Here is an 18,141-nt window from a genome sequence, read left to right on the forward strand (position 1 = left end):
GTGCAGCGGGTTGGCGCCTGCCTTTGGTCCAGGGCGTGATCCTGGAGACCCGGGATCGAATCCCACATCGGGCTCCCGGTGCATGGAGCCTGCTTCTCCCTCTGCCTATGTCTCTGCCTCTCTCTCTCTCTCTCTCTCTCTCTCTCTCTATCATAAATAAATTAAAATTTAAAAAAAAACTGTAAGAGGATCGGATGCCTAGATCTCTTATGAATAAATAAATAAAATCTTAAAAAAAAAACTGTAAGAGGATACTTTTATTACCTCTTAGTGGGTGAGTGAGGAGGTAAGTGAGGACTGTCTAAGCAATACAGAGAACCTGAAACCATAAATGGGGGGAGCACAGTAAATTCGACGAGAGGAATACAACTTTAATATTGGCAAAAGATCACATAAACAAAGTCAAATGACAACAGATGAGGAGAAATACTTACAACAAATATAACAAACAATGGGCTCTTAAAAATTAAGAAAAAGACCAACAGGGGAAAAAAAAAAAAAGAAAAATGGGAAATAAGATATGACCAGGCATTACAGAACAGGAAGTATGTGATTCAAGTACATCCTTGGTAATAGAAGTATCTAAAGTCCTCCAAAATTTTCAATGCCATTCATAAAAAGGTCTAATTTCAGTAAGGCTCATGAAAATCTTAAAGTAGAAGATTCAGGCATGACCAGAAAAATGAAAGTAAGCTATCAAGCCTGTGAATCAAAAACTGGCTTCATTCTTAGGTAAAACTGACCTTCCTCCTACCAGACCTTCCTCCAAAAAATTCAATTGCTCTCATTTTGCAAGAGTTCTAGCTTTAGGCACCACCCACAGTCAACACAGAAGTAAGACTGAATAAGGCGTTCATTCTTTGCTAACAACATTTTAGCTTCCTCACATAGTTACATACTTGCTACATCTTTTCATTTGCCCACTTATTTTGCACCATTATAAGGTCCTGTACTTGACCCTATCCTAGCTAATGTTTTTTTTTTTTTTAAATTATATTTATTTATTTATTTATTTATGATAGTCACAGAGAGAGAGAGAGAGGCAGAGACACAGGCAGAGGGAGAAGCAGGCTCCATGCACCGGGAGCCCGACGTGGGATTCGATCCTGGGTCTCCAGGATCGCGCCCTGGGCCAAAGGCAGGGGCCAAACCGCTGCGCCACCCAGGGATCCCCTAGCTAATGTTTTTAATAGTGACTTAGGCAATGACAAAAAATGTAAAGCTTGTACATGAAACAGCTAAAACAGAGTGACAAGAGACATTCAAAGAAAGGTGAATGGGTGTGCCAAAATGAATTTTTAAAAGTCTCATAAAGTCTTGTTTTTAGAATAAACAGCCATCCATGGGCTAAAAAATTCTAGAAGAATTAACTAAGCAGAACTTTGGCTTCAGTATTAGCTTAAGATGGGATGAAAAGGCTAACAAAAAGCCAGCAAATAAACAAGCTCAGGTTGTATTAACAAACAAGATACATTACTGTAATATTTCCAAAATGTTTTACTCTTGTTGGACTATATGTGAAGAACTGCATTCAGTTCTCTGGGTGACTTGTTTTAAAATGAGAAACAAATACACCATAATGACAAAGCAAAGGTTCTAAAAACCAAGTCAAGAGAAATTACTAAAAGACAAAAGGAGCTATCTACCAGAAGAGCTGAGAGTGGGTAATGCAAAGGGGATGTGACAGCTTTAGACAGAGCTAGCATAAGAAAGTAGTGCACTGGTCTCTGCAGCTACTGAAGTCAAAACCAGGAGGCACTAAATGGAACGTGCTTCCCTGTACTGGATCCTATGACAGAAAAAGGTTATCAGTGGAAAAACTAATAAAATCCAAGTAAGTCTACAGTTTAGTCAAAATGTACCAATGTCAGTGTAGTAGTTTTGACAAATATGTCAGGGTAACATGTTAACATTAGGAGAAACTGGTTGAGGGGTATATGGGAAGTCTTTACTACCTTTGCACCTCCCCTGTATACCTGAAATTACGACAAAATTAAAAAGTTATAAAAAGAAAGAAAGAAAGAAAAAGGGAGACAGTTCAACAAATGACTTTCAAATAGTGTAGTGAATGCTCTTATCAACACATGGGTTGTGTTTAGAGATTAGACAAACTGAAATGTGCCTTTGAAAAGATATCCGCATATTTCAGGGGATACTTGGTACCATTTAAATTGGAGGTCAAATGAATTTAGTAGGGCTACCAATATTTAACTTGGAGTCCAAAAGCCAGAGTGTAAAGAAAAAAGCTAACTGAAGTGGATCCATCAACGCTAAGGAAATAATCTTACCTTTCCAATAATGTTGCAATTGATTCTTCTGCTAGGTTTTTGTTTTTGTTTTTAAGATTTATTTTAGAGACAAAGAGAAAAAGACAGAGCATGAGTAGGGGGAGGGGCAGAGAGAGAGAAAAACCTCAAGCCGACTCCAGGCTGAGTGAGTAGAGCCTGAGGTGTGGCTCAAACTCATGAGCTGAGCCAAAATTAAGAGTTGGACGCTCAACAGATTGAGTCACTCAGATACCCTTCTACTAGTTTTAAAGAGGATCCCCAACACCTTCTGTAAGTGTTTTGCAAACTATAGGTCATGACCACATGAAATCAGTTTAGTCACAGTAGCTCTCCCTGGAGGTACCATTCCCAGGTGGCATGCTGGAACTCTGTGAGGGGTATTTTTTGGTCATCACAATGATTGTGGGGTACTACTAGAGTCTACTGGAGAAAGGTTCAAAAGATACGTGTCTGGAAATGCAGTAAAGAATTGTCCAGCAACCCAATAAGATATGCCAAATCTTCCACCAGACATTCAGTTGGGAAATATAATAGCCTTTAAAATTATTTAATCATACTACCAGACTCCATTTCTCCCATAAACACAAAATATCTTTTTTTAAAAAAGATTTTATTTATTCATGAGAGACACAGAGGCAGAGACATAGGCAGAGGGAGAAGCAGGCACTATGCTGGAAGCCCATTGCAGGACTCGATCCTGGAACTCTGGATCATGCCCTGGGCCAAAGGCAGACAAAAAAAATGCTCAACCACTGAGCCACCACCCAGGCGTCCCAAAACAAAATATCTTTTGCAGCTTTAGTAAACACTTATTCTCCAGGTATGCTACTATCTCATAAGAAAGACCATTTTGCATTTTTAGAACTCTACAAAAGACTGGTATTTCAGAAAATCTTGATGAAGTTGTTTGTAGTAGGTGACTTTCTGGTATAGCATACCTATACCAGACTGCTTTTATAGCTGTGATTTTCAAATAGGTAAAAAAAAGACTCCTCTGAATATATTTATTTTCAAACATTTAGTAGGGAATTATGCAGCAGAGGATTCTTTCTGATTATTAAAAAAAGTATTTCACATTGGGGTGCCTGAGTGGCTCAGTCAGTTAGGCATCTGACTCTTGCCTTCGGCTCAGGTCATAATCTTGGGGTTGTGGGACTGGGGGTCCATGTAAGGCTCTGCGCTCAGCATGGAGTTTGCTTGAGATCCTCTCCCTATCCCCCTGTTCACAGGGTTGCTCCCTAAAATGAATAAATCATTTTTAAAAAAAGTATTTCACATCAAGGTTGTTCTATATATATATATTTTGTGGCAGAATGATTAGAAATCTATGTTGCAAAAATTAAATGTTAAAACTTTATTTGGAATTGTTATTCTTTTCTTTTTTATTCTAACAATGTCTCCCAAAGTCTACCACATAACCATATTTCTTTTCCCAGTCTAGCCTCTACTCCCTACTATTTTGTCAAAGGATATGCTTTCCACCAGGGTTAAAGGCTAGACTAAGATAATATAGGTTGCTAATGGTAGACTCCACCAGGTTTTCTGTTGGACTTCACTTTCTTGTCCCATGCCAAGTCATTTCACAGGGAATTATTATTTTTTAAAATTTTATTTAAATTCAATTTGCCAACATATAACACCCAGTGCTCATCTCATCATGTGCCCTCCTTAGTGCCCGTCACCCAGTTACCCCATCCCCCTACCGACTTCCCCTTCTGCAACCCTTTGTTTGTTTCCCAGAGTTAGGAGTCTCAAATGATTTGTCTTCCTCTCTAATTTTCTCCCCCTCAGTGTCCGCCCCTTCTCTAATGGTCCCTTTCACTATTTCTTATATTCATAGGGAATTATTTTGACACTACACTTAAAAATTTTTTTTACAGGGCAGTCCTGGTGGTGGAGCGGTTTAGCGCCGCCTGCAGCCCAGGGCGTGATCCTGGAGACCCTGGATCGAGTCCCACATCGGGCTCCCTGCATGGAGCCTGCTTCTCCCTGTGCCTGTGTCTCTGCCTCTCTCTCTGTATGTCTCTATGAACAAATAAAATCTTTTAAAAAAATTTTTTTTACATATTTATTCATGAGGACACAAAGAGAGAGGCAGAGACATAGGTAGAGGGAGACACAGGGTTCCTGCAGGGAGCCTGATGTGAGACTCGATCCCAGGACCCCAGGATCACAACCTGAGCCAAAGGCAGATGCTCAATTGCTAAGCCACCTAGGTACCCTGGGACACTACAGTTATAAACGAGGTCAAACTCACTGATGAGTATATGTGCTACTTTTATTTATCCATGTTGACAATCTAATTTGTCTTATGTTATCCCTACATCAAATCAGATCATTTCTCTCTTTATATTTTCCCTGTTTTTAAAGCTTCCTTTTTTCTTAGTTCATTTTTATTATTCTAACAGTTTTTATTGTACTATCTATCTATATCTAGTTCTTTCATTTTCCCCACATTTTATATAGGGTATGTTTTCTGATATTATTTAAGTACATATATATTTATTGCAAGTAGATCCAGGCACTCAATGATGTACTTCATTGTAACATCTAAGGTAGCTGGTGACTTATCAATGAACTTTATTTCAGAATAACCAACAGAGTGTTAAAATATTTGTCACACAAATAATTAAGGCATTGGGTCTGAAAGGGTTGATAATCACTAATCTAGTGAATCTTAGACAGAATTTCTTGAAAATGGGACAAAATAGAAAATTATCAGAGTACAACGCAAATAGGGTAGTTTCAGGAATCTTTTGTTTCCATTATATGTGTGTTTTCTGAGTGTTGTAAAAAATGCATTTCTTGCTAAAATTTAGGGTCAAGTAAGTTTACAAGCCACCCTAAAAATACCCCTCCAGGCCCCCCAAAACTGAATGGACAAGTGGTCCACAATTCTCCTACAAGGTCCTTCCCCTCTTAGGCTCTCTGCAATCTATTTCCCACTTCCATGTCCTCTTTCTCTCTCTAAAGCACATACATTCTCACCTCCCTCACTTCCCACATAATGGTTCAAGTCATCCCCTCAATTTATTTTTTACCTTTTCTGTCTTGAACGCAAGTAAGCAAATAAACAGAGAAAAAATTATGCGCATGGCAAAAAGCCAAAAATGTGACCATTTTAAGAATCGCATTTTAGCATGTGATTCTTGATCTTGAGGTTATGAGGTACAGCCCCAGTAGAGATTACTTAAAAATAAAATCTTAGGGCGCCTGGGTGGCACAGCTGGTTAAGTGTCTGACTCTCGGTTTAGGCTGAAGTCCTGATCTCAGTGTCAGATTGAGTGCTGAGCCAGGCTCTGCTGCACTCAGTGAGGAGTCTGCTTGAGATTCTCTCTTCCTCTCCCTTTGCCCCTCCTATTCACACGCTCTCTCTCTCAAATAAACAAACCTTCAAAAAAATTCATTAAATAAATAAATAAATAAATAAATAAATAAATAAATAAATAAATAAATAAATAAGATAAAGTCTTGAAAAAAAAAAAAGTAATCTTTCTAGGCATGATGGAATCCAGAAAGCATAAAGAAAAAGCAGAGATGTGTCTACAATAAAAATGACAATCTTTTGGAGGAGTCAAAACAATACACACACACACACAAAAACACACACGGCAAATGCAACTGGGAAAAAAGTCCTATAATATTAAAAAGGTTTAATATCTCTAAGACTGACAACATTCAGGAAGAAAGCAGCAATTCTAATTAGGGAGAAAAATGAGTGCAACAAAAGTTTTTTAATGAAAATTAGTCATACCCTATCATCTAATAGTTCTTACTTCTAGGTATATACCCAGACACTTAAAAATTATTAGAACTAATGAGATAATTTAGTAAGAGTCTCTTTTTCTAGGTATAAAATAATATTAGCAAAAAGAAATGAATTTTGGGATGCCTAGGTGGCTCAGCAGTTGAGCATCTGCTTTCAGCTCAGTGCATGATCCTGGGATCCGGGATCGAGTCCCACATCAGGCTCCCTGTGAGGAGCCTGCTTCTCCCTCTGCCTATGTCTCTGCCCCTCTCTCTCTCTGTATCTCTCATGAATAAATAAAATCTTTAAAAAAAATAAAAGATGAATTTTATCTATTTTCAAATGTTTATTTGTAGCAGTTATTTGATTTCCTGTCTTAATATGTTCGTTTAACTGGACGTTCTTAAAAGAGGGAATATTATTTCTGAGAGGAGATTTTGAAAATTTGGTTGTAACAATGACTGCATGTCACTGTGACATTTGGGAGGTTAATGCCATGGACTCTAGAAACTTGTACTGTGATGGACAATAAATATCACACAGTGAAGAACTGTCCCACCTTTCCCATGGCCTTTCCCAATAGAAAAAAAAAATGTCCCAAAGGAGACTGGGACTCTCAATCTCAGAGTCATAAGTTTGGGCCCCAGATTAGGTGTAAAGTTTACTTTAAAAAATAAAAAGAAGGGACACCTGGTTGGCTCAGCGGTTGAGCATCTGATTTCGGCTCAGTGTGTAATCCCGGTTCCAGGGATCGAGTCCCGCATCGAGTCCCACTTTGGGCTCCCTGCAAGGAGTCTGCTTCTCCCTCTGTCTGTGTCTCTGCCTCTCTCTCTCATGTCTCTCATGAACAAATAAATACAATCTTAAAAAAAAAGGTTAGGGATGCCTCGGTGGCTCAGGGGTTGAATGTCTGCCTTTGGCCCAGGGCTCAGGGGTTGAATGTCTGCCTTTGGCCCAGGGCATGATTCCAAAGTCTCAGGATTGAGTCCCACATCAGGCTCCCTGCATGGAGCCTGCCTCTCCCTCTGCCTGTGTCTCTGCCTCTCTGTGTGTGTGTCTCTCATGAATAAATAAATTTAAAAGTCTTTAAAAAAAAGTCTAAAAAATAAATAAAATATCCCAAAGGAAAAACCTGTTTATAACAGCTTGAACTTAGAAGTAAAGTCAGTGTTACATATAGATACTAAGTACTTTTTGCATGGTTTTAACACACACTGAAATCACCAGTAATACAACTGTTTGGGTAAATTGTTTAGAACTTAACACCATGAGTTGTTCAAAAAGAAACAGCATCGATGGCAACTTTGTTTAAAGTATCTGAACTGGCAACATGTCTGTTATGGACTTGCATTTGAGGTTGTCACATTCACTGTGATTCTGTATATAGGTACAACAATCTCATTATTTCCCCTAATTTAATCATACCTGAGCATTTAATCTTGAAAGATACATTATTTTATTACACATTATTTTGTTATTTTTCCTTTATATTACAGAATTACAATGATTTCTTTAAAGTATATAAATAAGAGTTTTTGTTTTTTTTTTTTTAAGATTTTGAGAGAGAGAGCACAAGAGGAGGGAGGGTCAGAGCGAGAAACAGACTCCCCACTGAGCAAAGAGCCTGATGTGGGGCTGGATCCAGGGACTCCAGGATCATGACCTGAGCAGAAGGCAGACGCTTAACCGACTGAGCCACCCAAGTGCCCCAATAAGAGTTCTTTATAGAAAAATCCCAATGAATAAACACAGGAAAATGATAAGAGCTGGAAATTAAACATCTTGCAACCACTATGAAATTACAGATCCAGGCAACTTACAGCAGTGACAGCCAGTGGAGAGACACGCTGACATTTGAATCCATTGAGACAACCAGACATTACAGCCTCTCAACAAGATATAAGACTTATTATGAAATATTTAGCACCTATGAAACATTCTTACCAAAACAAACATCTGAATCAAGCATCTAGAACAGAGTACCACTTAAAAGAAATATAGGGAATGAAAGGAAACATTAAAATGACATTACAAAACTGTAAGCCAGAATGTGGGAAATACTATCAAAGAAACAGTTGTTTCAACAAATAAATAGCATTTTTAAAAACGATTTTATTTACTTATTTGAGAGAAAGAGTGAGAGAGCAGAGGGAGGGGCAGAAACAGAAGGAGAAGCAGACTCCCCACCGAGTAGGGAGCCCAATGTGGGGCTCAATCCCAGGTCCCTGGGATCATGACCTGACCCAAAGGCAAATGTTTTAACTGACTGAGCCACGCAGGCACCCCAATGAATAGTGTTTTTAAAAGAGGAAATGGGGAGGGGAGGTCCCTGGGTGGCTCAGTGGTTTAGTGCCTGCCTTTGGCCCAGGGCGTGATCCTGGAGTCCCGGGATCAAGTCCCACGTCGGGCTCCCGGCATGGAGCCTGCTTCTCCCTCTGCCTGTGTCTCTGTCTCTCTCTCTCTCTCTATGTCTATCATGAATAAATAAATACAATCTTTAAAAAAATAAAAAATAAATAAAAGAGGAGAGGGCTATTATAAATTAATAGAGATTTTTAAAAGATATTCATTCATTCATTCATTCATTCATTCATTCATGACACAGAGAGAGAAGCGGGCTCCCTGGGGTGCTGGGATCAAATCCCACATCAGGCTCCTTGCAGGGAGCCTGCCTCTCTCTCTGCCTGTGTCTCTCCCTCTCTCTGTGTCTCTTACGAATAAATAATAAAATCTTTTTTAAAAAGTTCAAACTCTAAAAAAGGGAGGGGGTTGGAAATGAGGAAAACCTCCTTTTTGATATAAAAATGACAAAACGTTGGGACGCTTGGTTGGCTCAGTAGTTGAGTGTCTGCCTCCGGCTCAGGGTGTGATCCCGGAGTTCTGGGGGGATCAAGTCCCACATCAGACTCCCTGCAGCAAGCCTGCTTCTCCCTCTGCTTATGTCTCTGCCTCTCTATCTGTGCCTCTCATGAATAAATAAATAAAATCTTAAAAAAAAAAGTGGATGTGTTGAAACTCACTAATAGAACAGGGGAATATATTAATTATGTATTAATATTAGTCGATTTCTTTAAAAAAGTCCAAGAACAGAAGAAAGAGATACGGGATCTCTCCTTAGTTCTGTCTTCAGGTTGCCATAAACCTATGGATCAACACTCTGTGAGCTACTCAACCAGTGAGCAACGCTTACACCATTATCTAATAAATCCATCCTGTCATTAGTAATCTATCCTGTCCTTGAGGACAAGGACAGTTTTAGTCTGATATGCCCTAATGAAGGAAGGACAGTGTCTACGGTGATACCTTGATATATCTATTATAAGTAAACTCTATGCCCAATGTAGGACTTGAACTGACAAGATCAAGACTGATGAGATCAAGAGTCCCATGTTCTACCAACTCTGCCAGGCACTCCTTGATACAGCAGTTTTTTTTTTAAGATTTTATTTATTTATTCATGAGAGACACAGAGAGAGAGAGAGAGGCACAGACACAGGCAGAGAGAGAAGCAGGCTCCATGGAGGGAGCCCGACATGGGACTCGATCCTGGGTCTCCAGGATCTCACCCTGGGCTGAAGGCGGTGCTAAACCACTGAGCCACTGGGGCTGCCACCTTGATACACCAATTAAGCCTAATCAAAAAAAGAGCTAAGTTTGGTATGCTCAGTCTTCGTATATTCCCCACAGATCCTTTTCACAACTATCTATCATGAGCCTTTTCCTTAGCAAATTTCTTCTACTGTTCAAAAAATCTCGAGTGTTTTCATGCCTTGGCCTTCTTATTACATACTCATTTCTGCCTACCACATTGGTCTGGAATGTCTATCTGCTTCTCCCCTATCCAGGCAAGTCCCTTCTCCACAAAGCTGGCTCAAATCCCTTCTCCTCAGTCTCTATGACTTCATCTGAACACTTAGATTTAGAGAATGACAGGAAAGGAAGAGACTATTCATAACCCTCATTGGCCTATTAATTTTAAGTAGGTAAGCCTTTTGGTATCTCCTGTATTTTTGTCCTTCCTGCTCATTTAGAATACAAATTCTTTGAGGGCAGGGACTATATCTTATATATACGGAAATACATACCTTGCATGTTGTTAGCACTCAAATTATATGCAAACTATTTAGAAGTATGATAAACAGCTGTTTTCTATATCCAAGATGCAAATAATGAAGATAGCTCAAATAATGAGTGCTTTATATGCCGGGTACTAGCCTATTTCATATATAATAACCACTGACCAACCACTGTGAGGTTAGTAAGCATTATGCCCATTTCATGAAATGATGCACAGAAAGATAAACAACTTACTGACTTCATAGTAAGTGACCAAGGAGGGTTTGAATTCAGGCAGTCTGGTTCCAAAAACCCTCTTCAATTTACTATTCAGCATCTCAGAAAACACTTGAGTAAACAGGAAAATTGTACCCACTGCATTAGTCTAGCCTCTAGTATTAGTCTACAAACAAACTCTGAGCCTGCATTTTGGGTCTCTTCATCTCAACAGCATATATAGTAAAAAATGGGCTGGAATAAGAGTCATGGGATCTGAATTCTAGTCTTCACTATGATCTCAAGTAGTATGACTCAGCCTTTCTACACAATTTTATTTGGAAAAAGAAAAAAGGAAGGTTGATTTCCTTCTGGACCAGACTGTTATTCTATCTACTTCTTGATTTTATTGATGAGAAAAAAGAATGAAAATAAGCTAATTCATTATCCAGCTACCAAATTGGCCTAATTCCCACAGTGAGCTCTCCTGGTCTGGATCTATATCACTCTAGCACAGCCACAAGAGATACACCGGGCTGTCTACCTCTATGCTGCCTCTTTTCTGCTACTTTAAGAAAAAAGACAAGGTCCGTAGGCCTGGAAACAGACATTACTTAATAAAAGGTTTGGGGAATTCGAGCCCCAGTAAACTGGGAAGAGGAACAGAACAACACAGTCACATCAGGTCTTGACTTTAAGATCTCTAACAACACTGCTGAGCATGTGTTTGTTCATTCATTCAGCCCATGTGACTCTAGGTCACTCATCCAAATGGCCCACACACCTCTACTTGAACATCTAACAGACATCTCTAACCTAGTATGTCTGAAAGAGAACTCTTGACCTCCACCTCCAAAAATGTTCCTTTTGTCCTCTTGCCTTTCCTGTCTCAGTAAATGGCCCTCTTCCTACCCTCATGCTTTTGCCTACACTACACCAGCAAGTGCTGGTAAACTCTACATTCAAAGAATTAAGTTCAAACGTCTCACTAGGCCTATAAATGCCCCATAGAACACTGGCTCAGTTTATCCCTACCTCATCTTCTCTCCTCTTCCTCCCTGCCTAGTCAGCTCCAGCTACTCTGTTCCTCAAACAACCTACTTTATTCTAACCCTAAATGCTAAATTAGCTAATTTAGGTAATGCTAAATTTTTATACGTGAAATATCTGCTTAAAAGAAACATATCTTGGGTGCCTGGGTGGCTCAATTGGTTAAGCCTCTGACTCTTGATTTTGACTTAGATCATGATCTCAGGGTTGTGAGATCGACGCCCCCCCCCTCCATTGGGCTCTACGCTGGGTGTGGACCCTGCTTGGGATTCTCTCTTTCCCTCTGTTCTCCTCCCAATCACCCCTACCTCTTGTGCTCTAGCTGTCTCTTAAATGGGCAGAGGAAGAGTGGGAGGATCAAACACATCCTCTGAAAGGCCTTTCAGACCACTCTTTTAAACAGAGAGCCAGAGGCTACTCATTCGGCTTCCATCATATTCATTCAATCCTTATTCCCTCACCCTGTTTTACTTTCTTCAGAATATTTATAATGAATCAAAATTATATTACAGGTTTCTTTTTTACCCTCTTCCTCCAATTAAAATGTAAGCCCTACAATGAGAACTTCTTATTTTTATTACTCTATCCTCAGTTTCAAATACTGTGTACCTACTGGCACAAGTATTTAGACTGAATGAATTTTCCCAGTCTCTAATACCTGCCAAAACCTGGTCTAGGTGCTAGAGATACCTTTAGCTGTTAACGTCTCTCCATCCCTTCACAGCTAAATCTTTAGGTAGTGTTCCTAACTTCTCATGTTCATTGAAAATTTAATACCCTGCAGCCTGGGCTCTCTAGTCCACTCCTTTGAAAGTGCTCACTGAGTTCCACAAGTTCTTCATTCCAGTAGCTCCAGCCAATGAACACTTCATTTCTTGTCTTCTTGAACTATTTGCAGCAACACTAACTGAATCCTCCTTCCAAGAAAATCGCCTTCCTAAATTTCAATGCCCGCATTCTTTCCTGGTTCTCTTCCTACTCTCCAGGCGAGTCCCATTCACAGTCTCATGCTCCTTAAATGCTAAGTGTTTCCAACGGCTTACTGCTCAGTCTCCCTCATCTTCTCAATCCATATGTTCTCACCATCACTGAGCAACCAACTCTACTACTATGGATTAAGTCCAAGCTCTTCTGAATTCCAGACCCACGTGTTCAACGGCCCTGAACATCTACCTGGATTTCCCATATGTACCTCAAACCCAACGTGCTAAAAATGGAAATCACTTGTCTTTCCCCTGCTTCCTACCTTCTCCCTCAAAGCATGTTTCTCTTAGATATGCATCACAGTGAATGTCACTGCCCAACTAATCAAGCCCAAACCCTGAGTTTTCCTAGACCTCTCATTCTTCCACAACCCCTCTAATTAATCACCAAGTATATCTCCTATTTGCACATACTACAGCACTTTCTTATCTTATGGTAATTTAACTGTCCCCCTCCTCCCTGCAAATCCATCCTTCAGAACTTTTCCTTTCAGAACACAAAATCAAATTCCTGGCTTAAAATTTCCTAAAACTTCACTCCCTATTACCCTTCTATCTCAAAGTTCATCTCCTGGTATTAAGCAACCCCCCCCCCTTCTGCTTCAGTAATGCTAAATTTCCTATGGTCTCTCCTCAAAGGAAAATCCTTTCTGTTCAAGTCTCCCTCCATGGAATACTCTCCCCAACACCACAATACCTCATGGATTCATCAACAACCAGTTCAAATGAATAACTTCTCTTGGGATGCCTTCATGAATTCATCCAAGAAATGGAGAAGCCTCCATTATCCACTGACCATATGCTATAAGTTTATTATACTTCTTACTGTATTGTATTATAGTCACCTTTCTCATCTTAAGAGGGTCTTTTTTTTGTGGTCCCAAGTGCCCAACATAATATCTCCACTTAGTGATGGTATTCAAGGGACACCTGAGTGGCTCAGTGGTTGAGGATCTGCCTTTGGCTCAGGCATGATCCCGTCCCGGGATTGAGGTCCCACATGTGGCTCCTTGCAAGGAGCCTGATTCTCCTTCTATGTGTCTGCCCCTCTCTCTGTGTGTCTTTCGTGAATTAATAAAATCTTTAAAAAATAATAAAATATTTTTTTTTAAAAAGAAGATTTTATTTGAAAGAGTGACAGGCATGGCAGCATGAGCTGGGCAGAGGGAGGGCAGAGGGAGACGGGGAAGTAAACTCCCCCACTGAGTAGGGAGCCCCACTCTGAGCTCAATCCTAGGACCCCAGGATCATGACCTGAGCCCAAGGCAGAGGCTTAACCAATTGAGCCACTCAGGCACTCCTTAAAAATAAGATCTTTAGGGCAGCCTGGGTGGCTCAGTGGTTTAGCGCCGCCTTCAGCCCAGGGCCTGATCCTGGAGACCTGGGATCAAGTCCCACATCAGGCTCCCAGAATGGAGCCTGCTTCTCCCTCTGCCTGTGCCTCTGCATCTCTCTCTCTCTCTCTCTCTCTCTCTCTCTCTCTCTGTGTCTGTCTCTCATGAATAAATAAATAAAATCTTAAAAAAAAAAAGGAATCTCAGCTCTATCACAGACTGTACGACTTTGGGCAAGATGCCTAACTTCTCAGTGCATCAATCTCCTCATCTGTAAGATGTGGAAAATATATATTTCACAGGGCTGGTGTGAGAATTAAATGGTTTAGTACATGTGAATGCTGAACACAGTGCCTGGCAAATAGTAAGCACCCAATAAATACTACTATTAGTATAGCAGATGCTTGGTTAATATTAGTTTCTCCCTTCCTACATCTATTCTCTCACTCCTATTTAAAGAAGCCTGCATCGGGATCCCTGGGTGGCGCAGCGGTTTGGTGCCTGCCTTTGGCCCAGGGCGGGATCCTGGAGACCCGGGATCGAATCCCATGTCGGGCTCCCGATGCATGGAGCCTGCTTCTCCCTCTGCCTGTGTCTCTGCCTCTCTGTCTCTGTGACTATCATAAATTAAAATAAAAAAAAATTTAGAAGCCTGCATCTATAGAAGTAAGTTAACACTTGCATGACAAGTGGTATTACAGAAAAATGGGTGGTCAGGAAAGGGTCTCTGTGACTTGCAAATCACATCACAGTCATGGTTCTCTTATGTCTCCGACCCTTCCTTTTCTAAATGTTTTCTTCCTGAGAAATCTAGCAAATCTCCAGGCTTCAAAGGAGGGAGTCATAAAATTCTTATCTCCAGCCAAGATTTCTCTCTCTTGAGCCCCAGGGTAGTATTTCTCAACTCCTGATTTCTACCTAATGGCCCAGCATCAGCTTAAACTAAAAATGCCAAAAGCTGAAAATTATTCCTTTCCTCAACAGTTCCCCATTTCTCCCCTCCTATCTTCCTCATTTAGTAAAAGAACCTGCTATTCTTCCGGTGCACTGGCTAGTTGTCCTGAAATTATACTTTAGTCCTTGTTCTCCTGCAATAAGACTATCTCAAATCATCTTTTTCCTTTTGTTCCTACTGCAACTAAGTCAGGCCCCTTTAACTTCAAGCTTATTCCACTAAAAAAGCTCTGATGGTGTCCCTGCCACAGATGCCACCCTATACTGCATGCACTACCACACTGATCCTCCTAAACATACCACTTTTCACCATGGCCTTTCTCGGCTTAAAACTTTTGGTGTACTACTCCCTCTTCCATTTCACAATCTACATGGAAAAAGGCAAAGATTGACTTCAATGTGGCAATCTACATCCTTCTCTACCTTGCTCCAGTCTTCCTTTTTAATCTTATTTCCATGATAAAAATACCATCACCTTACATTTATGCAGTGCTTCATTTAACTCAGAAAACATTCTTACCTGGCTGGCATTTCATCTCAATGACCCTTAGAGAGAAGCCAAACAGGGACGCCTGAGTGGCTCAGCGTCTGCCTTCGGCTCAGGACATGATCCCAGGGTCCAGGATCGAGTCCCCCATCAGGCTCCCTGAGGGGGGAGGCTGCTCCTCCCTCTGCCTGTATCTCTCTCTGCATCTCTCATGAATAAATAAATAAAATCTTTAAAAAGAAGGAGGGGAGAGGCTAAACTGTTATCAGTATCTTTCTTTTACAGAAAACAGACTTCTAGCACTGATATCTAAGAACAAATGGGTCCCTGTCCCACTCCCTCCTTGGACTCCTAGGTAAATCTATCTATCTAATACCTCACTCCCACCACTTACATACAGGAGTCTTCTGTTCCAGAAGCTCTGGTCTCAGTGTTGTCTCATCCACATCTCTCCAACATACTTCATGTTTTCTTAGTCTGTAGTTTACCCTCTACCATTCTCTCACTTGGTAGAAAGCCCTAATCCCCAACTCTTGTTATAAAAATACAGGAATACAGCATAGGGAATACAGTCATTAATACTATGAAAACTTTGGGGATCCCTGGGTGGCTCAGCAGTTTGGCGCCTGCCTTTGGCCCAGGGCGTGATCCTGGAGTCCCGGGATCGAGTCCCATGTCAGGCTCCTGCCATGGAGCCTGCTTCTCTCTCTGCCTGTGTCTCTGCCCCCCCCCCCCCCCCCGCCCATGTCTATCATGAATAAATAAATAATCTTAAAAAAAAATACTGTGAAACTTTGTATGGTGATAGGTGCGAACTAGACTTGTGGTGATCATTTCATATAATGTATATAAATATCCAGTCACTATGTTGTATACCTGAAACTAATATAATATCCCATGTCAATTACAAAAAAACCCCACTGAGGATGCCTGGGTGGCTCAGTGGTTGAGTGTCTGCCTTCAGCTCAGAACGTGATCATGGTCCGGGGATCAAGTCGGCTTCTCCCTCTCCCTACGTCTCTGCCTCTCTCTGTGTCTCTCAAGAATAAATAAATAAAATATTTAAAAACCCATAGTATTTCTTCAAGACTTCAGTTTAGGCATTCCCAAAAGGGACACCCAAAAACATTATATTCCACTTACCCCCCAAAACATTATATTCCACTTACCAACACCGTGGAAGTTGTAATAACTGATCTGACACTTACTGCCCCAGTCATACTATAGTTTATCTGATATACTTAAACCTTCCAATATCCCCCTCCAAAAGGAATAGTTGTTTTTTTGGAGTTTTCTATTTATCTCTGTACCTATCACAATACCACAATACCAAACCTGAAGTTTTGGATTAGACATTTTGGCCAGTGTTTTTCAAATAGCAGGTCATAAACCCTGAGTAGAATCTGAAATCAATCTAGAAGGTCACAGCTAGTATTTTTTTTTTTTCCACATCAGATGGGTAATGTGCTGAGGTCATAACAAGGTTTGAGGGAGGCATGTTACACATGGCATGAACACCCAATCACCACAGTTATGAACTACAAAAGGATCAGTATTTTGTATTTAATGAAACAATAGACTACATCTCTCATAATACAGATGAGTGCTGTTTTGTGAAACTCTTATTACGTTACGTCTGTATGTAACTGTTGGATCATAATATCAAATACATATCTTACTATGTGTTATATTTTTTTAAAGTTTGAAAGTTGCTAATGTAGATGACCCAATTTCTAGGCTCAAGGGTTTTACTTTTTTTTATTTTTAAGATTTTATGTATTTATTTATGAGAAACACACAGAGAGAAGCCGAGACACAAGCAGAGGGAGAAACAGGCTCTCTGGGGAGCCTGATGTGGGACTCGATCCCAGGACCCCGGGATCATGACTGAGCCAAAGACAGATGCTCAACCACTGAGCCACCCAGGTGCCCCAGGTTTTACATTTAAACCAGAGAAATACTAAACTAGGGAAATACTTGCTCTCTACCAAACCCCACACCCTACAAGAAACATCAGCTAAATAGAATACATAGATACTTGGGGGCAGAGGAAGACAAAAGAGTAATGACCATAGGGGAAAGTTTGTAAAGAAATGTTTCTAAGAGATGTTGGAATGTGCTACAACACTAGGTATATAGTTTCCAGCCTTCGCCATTTGTTTAGCCAAAAAGATGCCTCTAGAGAAGGATTCCGAAAATATATTTCTCAATACTAACAGTTAAAAGGTCCTCGTTGCAGCCCACAATACAAGGGTATGCAGGATCTGGCTCTGGTAAATTAATGAATGCCTTCTCTTTCCCCCTTAATCCAGTCTTCCAGCCACAGTGGCCTCCATGCTGTTCCCAGAACATTTCAAGTTTTAGCATCTCTGCACCTACTATATCCACAGCTATATCCTTTCTTCTTTAAATATCTTTCACTTGGGGATCCCTGGGTGGCTCAGCGGTTTGGCGTCTGCCTTTGGCCCAGGGCGTAATCCTGGAGTCCTGGGATCGAGTCCCACTTTGGGCTCCCTGCATGGAGCCTGCTTCTCCCTCTGCCTGTGTCTCTGCCTCTGTGTGTGTTTCTCATGAATAAATAAATTTTAAGAATCATTAAAAAAAATAAATATCTTTCACTTAATTGAATTTTTTTTTTTATGTGCTATCTTCAAAAAGGCCCTCCATGATCACAGTTTCCCAGAGTAGGCCCCTACTCTCTATTTCCTTATCCCACTGTATGGTTTTTCAAAAACTCTTGTCACCTCCTAACACTCTATTACACATTTATTCTTTTATGGTCTACCTCAGAGATCCACAAGCTTTTTCTATAAAAAGCCAAACAGTATCTATTTCCAGCTTTTTCTGTCACAACCACTCAACTCATTATAATATAAAAGCAGTTTAGACAATATGTAATGAGCAGATGTGGCTGTGTTCCAATAAAATGTTATTTACAAAAACCAGCAGCTGGCCAGGTTTGGCTCAGAGGCCATGTACCCCTGATACAGTCCTTCTAATAGAATGTGTCATTAAAAAAAAAAAA

The 18,141-nt window shown here is 40.4% G+C and overlaps 1 protein-coding gene and 1 non-coding gene across 2 annotated transcripts in view; both read right to left on the reverse strand.

The window, feature by feature from the left end:
• The window catches only part of KCMF1 (potassium channel modulatory factor 1), an 81,599-nt gene that overhangs the window by 51,548 nt on the left and 11,910 nt on the right, over window positions 1-18,141 (reverse strand). The window lies entirely within an intron of this gene.
• LOC129511237 (small nucleolar RNA U13) lies at window positions 16,566-16,666 on the reverse strand. The gene has a single exon (XR_008664785.1). It is a non-coding gene; the product is annotated as a small nucleolar RNA U13 (small nucleolar RNA).

Source organism: Nyctereutes procyonoides, unplaced genomic scaffold (genome assembly GCF_905146905.1).
Source record: "Nyctereutes procyonoides isolate TBG_1078 unplaced genomic scaffold, NYPRO_anot_genome, whole genome shotgun sequence".
NCBI lineage: Eukaryota > Metazoa > Chordata > Mammalia > Carnivora > Canidae > Nyctereutes > Nyctereutes procyonoides.